Here is a 14,304-nt window from a genome sequence, read left to right as displayed (position 1 = left end):
GACTTCTTCCTGTACCACTGCTTGAAGAAGGTGTCTTCCAGAAACTGGCAGTAGGACTGGGAGTTGAGCTTGACTCCATCCTCAACCCGAAAAGGCCCCACAAGCTCATCTTTGATGATACCAGCCCAAACCAGTACTCCACCTCCACCTTGCTGGCGTCTGAGTCGGACTGGAGCTCTCTGCCCTTTACCAATCCAGCCACGGGCCCATCCATCTGGCCCATCAAGACTCACTCTCATTTCATCAGTCCATAAAACCTTAGAAAAATCAGTCTTGAGATATTTCTTGGCCCAGTCTTGACGTTTCAGCTTGTGTGTCTTGTTCAGTGGTGGTCGTCTTTCAGCCTTTCTTACCTTGGCCATGTCTCTGAGTATTGCACACCTTGTGCTTTTGGGCACTCCAGTAATGTTACAGCTCTGAAATATGGCCAAACTGGTGGCAAGTGGCATCTTGGCAGCTGCACGCTTGACTTTTCTCAGTTCATGGGCAGTTATTTTGTGCCTTTGTTTTTCCACACGCTTCTTGCGACCCTGTTGACTATTTTGAATGAAACGCTTGATTGTTCGATGATCACGCTTCAGAAGCTTTGCAATTTTAAGAGTGCTGCATCCCTCTGCAAGATATCTCACTATTTTTGACTTTTCTGAGCCTGTCAAGTCCTTCTTTTGACCCATTTTGCCAAAGGAAAGGAAGTTGCCTAATAATTATGCAAACCTGATATAGGGTGTTGATGTCATTAGACCACACCCCTTCTCATTACAGAGATGCACATCACCTGATATGCTTAATTGGTAGTAGGCTTTCAAGCCTATACAGCTTGGAGTAAGACAACATGCATAAAGAGGATGATGTGGTCAAAATACTCATTTGCCTAATAATTCTGCACACAGTGTATAAATGTACTATATTGTTTTGTCCACATGCATGCTAGTCAGATTTCCCTGATGTTTTCTCCTGCTATGTGTCACTTAAAAATTACTAATGGCAGCGCATAAGATAAGAATTCTCTCCCAGAACGTTAAGGGCCTAAACTCCCCAAATAAAAGGTCAATGGCACTTAATTGGTTTAAACGACACAAGGGGGATATAATTTATATGCAAGAAACCCACTTTGACATAAATAAACAACCGAGATGTAGCTCAAATATATATCCTACTGGGTATTTCAGCTCAGGAAATTCAAAAAATAAAGGAGTAGGTATAATACTGCATAGAAAGGTCCCATTCCAACTCATTCAAAAGGAAACTGATTCGGAGGGTAGATATGTTATCTTTTGTATAACAGACCGGTGACGCTGGCCAATATATACTGCCCGAATCAGAATCAACTCCCCTTTATAAGAAAAGTAATAAACAGAATAATAGATATAAAAAAAGGCACAGTTTTGTTAGGGGGAGATTTTAATATGTTACTGGATCCACAACTAGATAGTTCACATCCCAGAGGGGCAAAGTCTAGAAGAGACTCTATTAAATTGGACAAATACCTATGGGAGCTAACTCTTTTGGATGCATGTCGTTCACTACACCCAGATTACCGGCAATACACTTTCTTTTCCCACACAAGACAAGTTTATTTGAGAATAGACTACTTATTAATAGACCAGAATAGTTTACAAATGGTCTCCAACACAGATATAGTCCCAAATGCATGGTCAGATCACTCTATGGTAACCATGGATCTGGTTTGGTCATCCATGCCGGTGGTCCCTTACCTGTGGCGCCTTGATGAATCATTACTTCACAAACCTGAGGTGGTCAAGAAAATTGCAACAGCAATGGAAGAGTATTTCACACACAACATCTGTGAACATCAGAACCCCACAGTTATTTGGGATGCTCACAAGGCGGTGTTGCGAGGGGAATTCATTAAAATACAGGCCTCCCTCAAAAAAGTATATCAACAGAAATATAGATCCCTGTTAAATAACCTAAAAGACATTGATAAACTACATCAACTTAATCCAGCTGACATCATTATTTCAAAGAAAAAACAGGAAATAAGACTAGATTTAAGAAACCTCCTACAGGAGGAGGCACATAAAAGAGCTTTATACCTTAATAAAATATACTTTACGGAAAGTAATAAGGCAGGTGCTTGTCTAGCTAGAACCCTCAAACAAAAATCATTTAACAACCACATTAGAGAAATAGCCATCGATGAAACACATCACGCATCAGATAGTGAGACGATAGCTGAGACATTCAGAAAATATTACGAGGGGTTATATAACATTCCCAAGGTACACACCCCAGATGACGATAAGCTCATGGAATGATATATCCCCCAAGCTGACCTCCCATCCCTAGAGCCAGACAAAAAAGCAGCACTGGAGACATCAATATCCTCCTTGGAAGTAATGGCAGCAATAGATTCCCTACCTGCAGGTAAAAGCCCCGGCCCGGATGGGTTTAGTAATAAATATTATGAAACGTTTAAAAATATTCTAACACCACACCTTACCACTCTATTCAATTCAATTGATGAGGAGGGGGCTTTTTCCAAAGAATTTCTTTTATCACATATAACAGTCATCCCCAAACCAAATAAAGCCACGAACTTAACGAGCAATTATAGGCCTATTTCCCTGTTGAATTCGTATTTAAAAATATACTCTAAAATATTGTCAGCTAGAATCAATAAAATCCTCCCTGAGATAATACATGTGGATCAAGTGGGATTCGTCCCCAATAGGGAAGCTCGAGATAACATGGTTAGGGTACTCCAACTAATAGACTATGCAAAATTAAAACATATCCCATCAATTTTAATCCCTACGGATGCTGAAAAAGCTTTCGATAGGCTAAATTGGAAGTTTCTGGAAAAAGTAATGCTAAATTTAGGATTCGGGGAAAAAATGATTAATAGAATTTTTAGTTTATACGCCGACCTATCAGCTATGGTTAAAGTGAATGGAGTTTTGTCCTCCCCTCTCCCCATCCGAAACGGAACACATCAGGGATGTCCCCTGTCCCCTGCCTTATTTATCATAACAATGGAGGTTTTGGCGGCACACATAAGAAAAAATAGTAACATCAAGGTCATTGAAATAGAGCAAAATGACTATAAACTAAATATGTTTGCAGATGATGTGTTGATATCATTATCGTCTCCCGCAAAGTCTGTACCTCACCTACTGAAGGAATTTGAAAGATTTGGTGAATACTCAAACTTTTTAATAAACAGTCAAAAATCAGAGATCCTTAACTTAACTTTATCCTCCCAGGATCTTGATGACCTGAGGCAAATTTGTGAATATAAAAGGAAAACTGATGCGATTAAGTATCTAGGAATTGAGATTACAGCCCAACACTCAAAACTTTTTGACCTAATTACTCAACACTGTTGAAAAATATTGACTCAGATCTATCTAAATGGGCCAAGAATAAAACATCTTGGTGGGGCAGAATCCAAACCATCAAGATGAACATACTCCACAGAATATTATATCTCTTTCAGGCGGCCCCAATCTATTTGACACCTATATTCCTTAAAAAGCTACAAAACAGTATAAACTCCTTTATTTGGGGAATACACAAACCTAGAATAACAAAGACTACTATTTATCGTTCCCTAGATGAAAGGGGGCTTGGGGTCCCTAATGCAACATTGTACTATCAAGCAGTCACCCTACAGAGAGTTATAGAATGGCATACTGGAACTAACTCTAAAGCATGGGTATCACTAGACTCACAAATATTAAAGGCGCCTCAGGTGGGGGCCTTATGCTGGCTAGCCAAAAGACATAGACCACAAATAATACAGAAAATCAATCTGCTGAAACAAGTGTTTCAGAATTGGGATAAAATATTGGGGAGTTATAAGGGTTTATCATCTATAAAATCCCCTCTGTCCCCTGTATTCGCAAATGCTGAATTCAAAAAAGGATTAGAGATAGGAGACAGTTGTAGTGGTGATCTCGGCTACTCAATACCATTCTGTACGTTAGTCCATAATAACAAATTGAAGTCACAGGAGGAATTAAGAGATATTGCGGGGGGAATATACACAAACTGGTTGAAGTACGCTCAGTTAACACACTTAGTACACACATCTCCATGTAAAGATGACTTTCTCCGTAAGCTGACAGACTTTGAAAACATATGCTTAAGCGTGACACCAACTAGGGGCACATTATCAAGGACTAGAAAGTTATTAAGTAAATTAAGGTATACATCCCTACCCACATATGTTGATAGATAGCAACAAGAACTGACTGAAGATTTCAATAATAAGCAATGGAAACAAATGTTCTATTGCACTCATAAAGTTTCTGGGTCAGCTAGCATTTTAGAACTTAATTTTAAAATTTTAACAAGATGGTATCTGACGCCACACAGATTGAAACACTTATATACAAGCTCCCCTGGAGCTTGTTGGCGCAGATGTGGAGAAGTGGGTAACAAGACGCATATCTGGTGGGGTTGTAGAGAACTTCATACATTATGGACAGAAGTAGAAAAACTAGACAAAATTTTATTTGGCTTAAACTATACACTGTTAGCACCTCATGCTCTATTTAACCATAAACCTGGTAAATTTTGTAGGATAAGACAGGTAGTTTTCCAGATAGCACTAAATAGTGCTAAATCTATTATAGCCAGACAGTGGAAGATAATCACGCCACCCACAAGACAAATGTGGATAAACAGAACAGATGAATTATTTTTCCTAGAAAAGTATGGTTTCTATAAAAAACAAAAACTTGAGTTTTTTCACAATGCACAATTTTACTGGGATCAATACAAATTTACTAGATTGTCTCCCTCGTTATAGATGCGCGATAGGAGAACCCTCCGACCTTTCACCTGTATAGGCAATTTTGAAATTTGACATGTACTTCATTAAGAGTAGAATTTAGAAGCACTGACCGAAAAGTTTAATATGTTATGTTATTGTACTTACCCTATACAATTATTATTAAGATTCTTGAAATGTTTATTGTAAGATATCACAGAAGGTTATATAAACCTACAAGAACTGTATGATCATTAATGTATACCTTCATGTAACCTGAAAATTCAATAAAAACATTAATAACTGGAGGCGGAGCTTGGCCAAGACTGTGAATGGCCGCACATTGAATTAGCTCTGAAGCCCCAAGACTCTTGCTACAGGTAACAAGCAGACTTTAATAAGTCAGAACTAGCTGGAAACCCAGACACATAACTACAAAGGGTCTGAGCGCCTGTGACAACCACTTTGAGGAGCGGAACAATAACGGAGACCCGTGTTTAGACTAGTGCGCAGTAAGGCCTGAGCGGGCTGGGAACCAGCCGCAGCGGTAAAAACTTTGACCGCGTAAAGGAAAGATCAACGGATACCGCATTTGAGCAGCAGTGACTTCACAAAGTAAGGCCAAGACAAACGGGAGTTTGGCGTGCCTGTGACCTGACAGCCCAGATAAGTGCGCAGTAGCGGATCGCTGCACCGGAGGGTAAAGACACTGAGCGGTAACGGGCCCACTATCTGACACATCACTGATCTCTGCAGGACTTGGGTAGAAGCAATCAGGTACCTTACAAGCTGTGGTGGGAGACAGGGAGGTGCATTCAACTGCTCGGAGCTGCCCGGTGTTGTTTTTTGTGTTGTTTGTAAAGCTGACAAATGCCATTCCGGTATAAAGAGCCAAGGCTGTGACCGCAGAAGTAAGTCCAAAGTAGCAAATCCTGTGGCCTTAATACACACATAATTGAAGGGGCACCGTTTGCTGAGGTCTACTATTAACAGGCACTTTGATTACTTAAGCTAAATAAGCCTAATAGATGTGAGGGAGAACCCTTGGCTGATTTCAACTGAAGCATTACTAAATTACATAGGCTTGTCTGATTTGAACTGGCTCCCTATACAGAGACATAACTGACAGTCCATATACTTTATACAGCCAGACATAGGATAATTCCACTTGCCCTACCCTATTGCTCAGTAAACAAAAATGGCGAATAGACGCATAACCAAACCAGTGAAGGGGTCTCAATCTTCCAATATGGAAAACTACTTAATTTCGACTGAAAATGCTCCTGGCATCAATAAAGAACTACCAGACAGTAGTAAACAAGCTGCTGCAGCGCAGACTTCCAACCTGGATCCCCTGCAGCCTTGTTATCTCACTAGAGAGGACATTACACACTTGTCATCTAAAAAGGATATACAGGAAGCAATGACAGATGTCAAACTTATGTTTAGGGATCTGAAAAAAGATATAGTGGCAGTGGATCACAGAGTATCCCAGATTGAGGAAATGCAGGAAACTATACGCTCAGACCTCCAACACCAGGCCAGCTGTATGCAATCCCAGGATGCCACGGTCCAGTCCTTGACCGACAGAATAGAAGACCTTGAAAATAGGAGCAGGCGCAACAACTTGAGGTTGCGCGGCGTCCCTGAAACAGTGAATCCGCCTGAGATAGGTCATTACATTCAGGATTTCTTCAAATTCCTTAAAAATGCTCCAGACGCAGCTGATATACAAGTTGAAAGAGCACATAGGGCTCTCAGGCCCAGACCGCCGGCCAGGGCCCCACCAAGGGATATAATCATCAGACTTCTCTCCTACAGGGATAAAGAAGAAATTCTTCGGCTGGCTAGAAATAAGCACCCCCTTACCTATGAAGGTACTGATCTCCAGGTGTTTTCGGATTTATGCCCTGCAACTTTACAGAAGTGAAGAGATCTGCGCTACATTACCTCCAGCCTTAGAGACCACCACATCCAATACCGGTGGGGATTTCCCACTTGTATCATCGCATCTAAAAATGGCTCAACAGCAATTTATAAATCACTGGAAGATCTCCCCACCCTAAATCAGACATTTGGTTTACAAATTAGACCACCAAACATACCTGCTGTTCCTGTACAACCTGGCCCTAATATTAATCATGGGGTAGCAGACCGAGGCCCTGACTAGGCTACTGGAGGCCTTGACAATTCGCATTGTCGTGTCATATCTGGCACGCTAATGGAACTGATCTCCCATGGAACACCCTACCTGGAAATGAAAACTCCACCACCCTCTGCGACAGATAAGTTTATAAATATATATTGCAACTCTAGACACATGTTATATGCATAACCTTCTATTTTGACTATATAATTGTAGAATTAACAGTATGCATTTCCGACACCTTGGATAAGCCATTTGTACACTGAGAGACTTCCGCAGGTGTTGGAAACCAATCTCTCATTTGGGAGTTTGCATCTCATTTGCTCTATGTTGCTTATCCAAATGTTATTTGCAGCTACTTTTACAATGTTGTGTGTATATTTAATCTCTCACATACAGTAATACATTTCATCAACAATTAAGACTAGCATCAGGTATTAACAAATCTATTTTTTGCCCCCCCTAGGTGTAATAGGATGTAAACATCACTATATTTACAGAGTGTATAAATAAAAGAAATTTAAAAAAAAAAAAAAAAATCTGGGGGATGGGTAGAGAAGAGTCTGCACTAGTCTTTAATTAAGCAAATTGAGTGAGCTACCAATGGGTATTCTCTAGAGAACATGGGATTCTGGGTGGGGTTGGCATGGGAGAGAGTTATGTGTTCCCGCTACCAGTTTATATTTTAGTTCTGACAATGATTATTGATATGTATTGAGTTACTTTACCTACAAAGTTCAAATATCAGTTAATTTTTCTATGCAAGAGTTTTGGGGTTACTACCTCCTATTTGTGTACTTAATACGTAGATTTTTGCCCCCTTTCTCCTTTCCCTCCAATCTTACATCCTTCTGTATTACGTGTGAGGATCTCGCTTGTGCCTGCTAGATTCGCTCTGAACTCTCTCTTTCCTCTCCCCACTTCTTCCTGTCTCTACATTCCCCACCCTTTTCTCTAGCAATCCTAACTCACCCTTCTCCTTAGCTCCTTCTCTTTAACGCACCTTTCCCACTACTGCTTAGAACCTCTCCACCTCTTTTGAGACTCTCCTCTCTTCGTTCTTATCCTTCCCTCCCCTCCTTGTTTCCTCCCTCCTTTTAAACCCCCTCACCCCCCCCTTTTTTTTTTTTCTCTCTCCCCTCCCTTACTTCATCCATGGCGCGCCCACAACCATTAAATAAATCCCTCAATCTGGATCTTCTAACTATTAACGTTAAGGGTATGAATAGCCCAGAGAAACGCTCGATTATCACGAGAGATCTACACAGAATGGGAGGTGACATCATTTATATGCAAGAAACACACTTTTCTAAACATAGAGAACCCAAATGGTATAACAGATATTATCCAGAGGCTTGTTTTGCATCTGGGCCCTCCAAAAAAAATGGAGTTGGCATTTTATTTCGCTGTGATGTCCCATTCCAATTGGAGCAAACTACTAAAGACCCCAATGGTAGATATATAATTCTGATAGGCAAATTATATGGTAGATCCGTGACCCTGGTCAACCTCTACCTCCCACATAAGGCTCAAGATGTGTTTTTTAAGAAAATCACACAGCTGATCTTGGAATCACAGAAAGGTATCCTCCTCCTGGGAGGGGATTTCAATATTTCCCTAAACCCGTGCCTGGACACCTCGGACGGTCTCTCCAGCGCTCCACATAAAGTATCTAAACATCTAATTAGGTCTCTTAGAGATTTGAACTTGCACGATATCTGGCGTACCTTCCACCCAACAGACAAAAATTTCACTTTCTATTCGCACCCCCACAGGAAGTACACCAGAATCGATTACCTTTTTACAGATTCAATGGGCCTTACGATTACAGCGGGGAGTAGTATCAACGTGATTACATGGTCGGATCATGCTCCTGTTAAATGCTCTATCAACTGGCCAAACGCCCCGGTAACCTCACATGTATGGAGGCTTGATGAATACCTTCTTGACGATAAACTCTTAATATCAAAGCTACAAAAGAACATTGAGGAATATTTCCTCCTAAACGCGGACGGGGCTACTGCTGAATCCACTGTGTGGGAAGCTCACAAAAGTGTAATCAGAGGCCATTTGATCGGACACAGTGCAGCTCTGCGCAGATCCAAAAGGGAAACCTACAACGCGCTGTTGGCACAGGTTTCACAAAAAGAACTAGCGCATAAAGACCGCCCCGCTGATCAGACCCTTCATTCGGAGCTGGCCTTAGCCAGATCGGCGTTGTTACGCCATTTACAAGAGGAGCAACACAAAAAAGCCCTAATTATGCGACAAACTTTTTTTGAGCAAAGTAATAAAGCAGGGAAGTTATTGGCCCGTGCATTAGCTCGGAAAAGACTGCGCTCATATATCTATGAAATCACAGATGAATGTGGAGTGACGCATAGAGATGGTCAATCCATAGCGAATACCCTTGGCAATTTTTATAAAACCCTCTACAACATACGCCCAGCAGAAAACCCACGGGTAGAGTCCCACAATAGACAGACCTTTGAAAAAAGGTATCTGACTATATTGAAAAAGCGGGAGTACCATCTTTGAACGCTGAGCAGGCATGTCAATTAGATGCACCCTTCACTGCGGAGGAGATTCTAGCAGCTATCAAAAGCCTTCCAGCTGGGAAAAGTCCGGGCCCTGATGGGTTTGGTACGCGCTACTATAAAAGATTTGCAGGCATTTTAATACCTCATATGCTTAAGGTGTTCCACCGGCTTTCAGAAGCTCCCATTCTACCAAACTCGATGCTGGAAGCATTCATCTCGGTGATCCCTAAACCGGATAAACCAGAGAACCTGCCTGGCAGTTATAGGCCGATATCATTGCTTAATTCTGATATCAAGATCTTGGCCAAAGTCATAGCCAACCGCCTCAAGATATTTTTGCCACATCTGGTCTCTACAGATCAAACAGGATTCATCCCGGCAAGAGAGGCACGGGATAACACTCTTAGAGTGATCCAGCTGATCTCTCATGCGCAGGCTGCTTCCGCTCCGTTAGTCCTTGTGTCGACGGATGCGGAAAAAGCCTTTGATCGAGTCAATTGGACTTTTATGCGAATTACCCTGGAAAAAATGGGCTTCGGAGCCCATTTTATAAACAATGTACTTTCACTATACTCCAACCCAAACGCCAGGGTTCGTGTGAACGGACTGTTCTCGGATACATTCCAGATCTCTAATGGAACAAGACAGGGGTGCCCCCTCTCGCCTCTGCTCTTTGCTCTGATCATGGAGGTCTTAGCCTGTCAGATACGCAAAAACCCAGAGATACGTGGATTTAAAACAGGGGGAATCAAGCACAAATTGGCCATGTACGCCGACGATGTGCTGTTGACCCTAGCCGATAATGGTGGGTCTCTGCAGGAATCGCTAACCGAGTTTGAGAGATTTGGGCAGATGTCAGATTTTTCACTCAATCTTTCCAAGTCTGAAATCTTGAACATTTCAATGCCTAGAGAAGCTTTTGAATTAAATAGCGACGGTTGCCCCCTGAGGATTGCTATAAAATACCTTAAATACCTAGGTATTACGCTAGCACCTTCGGTCGGGGAAATTGTGTCCCTAAATTATAAACGTATCAGAGAGGAGGCCACACGGGATTTTGCGGCATGGAAAAATAAGACCATCTCTTGGATGGGCAGAATACAAGTGGCTAAAATGAACATTTTACCCAGAGTACTATATATTATGCAGGCCATCCCTCTGTCGTCTGCTGATCATCTAATCCATCAAATACAGTCGCTACTTGAATCGTACATTTGGAACGATCTAAGACCACGGATCAAACAAAGGACGATGTACCTGCCCAGAGACCGGGGGGGGGGGCAGGTGTCCCTCGACTAAGCGAATACCTAAAGGCCATCCAGCTACAACGAATAGTCGAGTGGTGCCATGGTTCGCCAAACAAAGCTTGGATAGGCTTGGATAGGGAGATCCTCTGTAGGGGTAACGTGGGATCTCTTGCGTGGATCAGCCCTGCCCAACGCCCTGCTTGGCTCGCACGGTATCCTCTGATTGAGGACGTGTTGTGTAGATGGGATAAATTAATTAAGGTGAAACCGTATATCTCTACCTCTATATCACCTGTGATGCCCGTTCGTGAAAATCCAGATAACGGATTAGCTAATAAAGCCTACTCTCTGGGATCCTGCTATACTCTAGCGGAGACCGCGATTTCAGGTGCATTGTCGGGGGGCAAAATCAAGTCACATATGGAACTGGCTGAATGGGATTGCGACTTGTTTTCTTCTTGGTTCAGGGCAATGCAGTTCCATCATTACTACAGTGCTCTGCGTGACAAAGAGTTACTGAAAAGACAGAAAACACCATTTGAAGTGCTTTGCACCTCACCAACTTTACCACGTCATCTCATTTCAATTCTGTATAAATTGCTGTTGGGGGGGGGCGATGATGCGCTCCCCTCTTACATAACAGCATGGCAACAAGAACTGGGCGTTGAGCCTGACCTCAAGGCATGGTTATCCATGTTTCGCAAAGCGAAACATGTGTCGGTCTCGATGAAACTGCAAGAAACACATTTTAAATTTTTGAGTCGTTGGTACCTCACCCCACAGAGGTTAAAAAAAATATACCCACACACAGGTGGTGAGTGCTGGAGGGGCTGCGGGGAGGAGGGATCCATGCTACATATCTGGTGGCAGTGTCCTCATATACAACCCTTCTGGAACGAGGTGTTTCGGGAGTGTAGCAGGTTACTGGAGATCATTCTACCGCCAGACCCTAAATATCTTATATTTCATGAACTACCTAAAATTGTCATGGCCGCGAAACGTCATTTGTTCCTCCTAATGCTGAACTGTGCAAAAGGACTCATACCAAGACATTGGAAATCAATACACACACCTAGCCTGGAGGAGTGGAGGGCTGGGGTCTGGGATCTTTTGAGCCTGGAGAGGTTCCATTACCTAAAGACTGGGAGACTTGAGACTCATGAATATATGATTTTGATCTGGGAGGGTAGGGGTATATAGCTGCCAGGGAAAAATTTGGAGACTGGGTGGCCAGTTGAGGCGAAACTTATGAAAGATCTGGATTATTTAGTTTAAATTTACTGTGTCCAATGGAATTTATTCCTCCCTTACCCCCCCCTCCCCCTCCCCCTTTTTTTTTTTTTTTTTTTTTTTTCCCTCTCTCCTCCCCCCCACCTCCCAATACTTGCTCTTCCTCTCCCTCTTACCTCCACACTATCTTAACCCAACATTCCCCTTTTTTTTTCATCTTCCCATCGGCTTCCTGAATCTATCTTTTCTCTTATCACCTTCTCCACTGAAATTTTCAGAGACATTATGGGGTTGGCACTGCCGGACTCACCCGCATCTAACACTATATTAGCAACCTTGTTGTTTTTTGGCCATTGGATGCCCGGGTCCGGTGCTGTCGACCACAGGAATTTATGTGTATTTTTGGCATATCGTAAAGTGGAATTATAAACAATGAACACGCCAATTGTAATATTATAACTTTTTATCAGCCTATTACCAGGATATGTTTATGTTCATCTGATATGGCGATCTCGATCGCTTTGGTTTTATGTTTCATCTCAAATGTATAAGATGTAATTATATATGTGTTCATTCAATAAAGCTTACTTTTGAAAAAAAAAAAAAAAAAAAAAAAACATTAATAACTAAAAAAAAAATATATATAAATACGTTTCTTATTGATATGCCAAGCTGTCCAATGAGTACTTGTATTGGCTGACGTTTTTACGTGATCTCGGATGCGCCATGTTGCTTAAGACGTCACCTGCCAAGCTGTCAAATGAGTCCTTGTATTGGCTGACGTTTTTACGTGATCTCGGATGTTCCATGTTGCTTAAGACGTCACCTGCCAAGCTGTCAAATGAGCCCTTGTATTGGCTGACGTTTTTACGCGATCAAGGATGCGCATTTGATTGGATGGCATTTTTACGCGATCAAGGATGCGCCTTTGATTGGATGGCGTTTTTATGCAATCAAGGATGCGCCTTTGATTGAATGGCGTTTTTACGCGATCAAGGATGCGCCTTTGATTGGATGGCGTTTTTACGCAATCAACGATGCGCCATGTTAATTAAGACGTCACATGCCTTGGTGTAAAAACCTTCTGATTGGATTACGTAGTCCCGCAATATTTGAATTTGCACATAACCCACGTTTGTGAATGAGAAGCCAAGTTTAAAACCATGTCGAGTATGGATTGTGTGAATCATGTACATTGTTGACCCATAGCTGATAAAGAACACAAAATTCTCTTTTTATGGCTGTCTCGTTGAATAAACGAATGAAAGCAAAATGTTTTCCTGCATAAGATATTTTGAGGCAAGTGCAATTCCATGAATATAGTCCATCTTGTTTAATATGTTTGTCAACAATATGTTCCCTTTTATGAATAATGACTATGTTGTGTTTAATTTTCAACATATCGAATTCCAAAAGATGCGCTATTGTATTTGAATCAAGTAATCAATATGCATTGACCTTTATCATATGCTAAATATATGAGATGTCTACTTATTCTAGATGTTATGTCATGGTATTTTTTATGAAAGGGTCATTGTACACTCATTTTTAAAACACATATATGTTTTATCTATCTTTTTATATAGTCCTTTTTTTATAATCAATGTCTAGTTTTGTTTTTGTTTAAATAACATTGCAGTGATTTTCTGACTCCTCCCCAAGCCTCAAAGTTTGATGTGAGTACCATCAGCTACCTTCTCCAGCTTGCTCCTAATTGTGTAAAGGGTCTTTTCATATGCAAATTAAGGGGTATTGTCTTATTTCCCACTTGGAATGGGATTTCCAGCTAACTTTTTTTTTCCCAGCTAAGTCTTTAAACCGTTTTCTCATGGATTTTGAAATCAGTATGTGGTCATCTTGTTGTTTATAGTAGTGTCTATTACATGCAGTTCTCTGAAAATGATTGTATACTGTCCCTTTAATGTAAATGTTCAGTATTGTGTCATGTATGAGTTCCACATTGGTTAATCTCCAAATATATTAGTGTGAGCATATATTTATAAAGTAACTCATAAAAGGACCTGAAACCATAATCCTTCTAAATGAAATGTCTTTCTTAAATAATTCAAACACGATAATGTCTCTTTAAGAAACTAGACTTTATTTAACATGTCAATAGAAATCCTATTCCAATATTTTCTTGTTTGAACAAGTACATGTAGATATACCAACAATCACAAAAGATTATTATATGTTAGCATATGTAATTTTTTACAGAAACAATTAGGTGTGATGATACAACACACCTGAAGTAGCGCTGATCTCTATTAAAAACTCAAAGGCTGAAAATGAACTATATCAAAAATTCATATTGCTAATTAATACAAAGATCAACTCAATAAATAATAACACAAATTAGTAAACAATTTCAATTCATAAAAACATAGAAGATATTCAAGTCCA

The sequence above is a fragment of the Bombina bombina genome, chromosome 3 (assembly GCF_027579735.1).
Source record: "Bombina bombina isolate aBomBom1 chromosome 3, aBomBom1.pri, whole genome shotgun sequence".
NCBI classification, from domain to species: domain Eukaryota; kingdom Metazoa; phylum Chordata; class Amphibia; order Anura; family Bombinatoridae; genus Bombina; species Bombina bombina.
The sequence above is the reverse complement of the archived record's forward strand: the minus strand, read 5'-3'. Positions refer to the sequence as shown.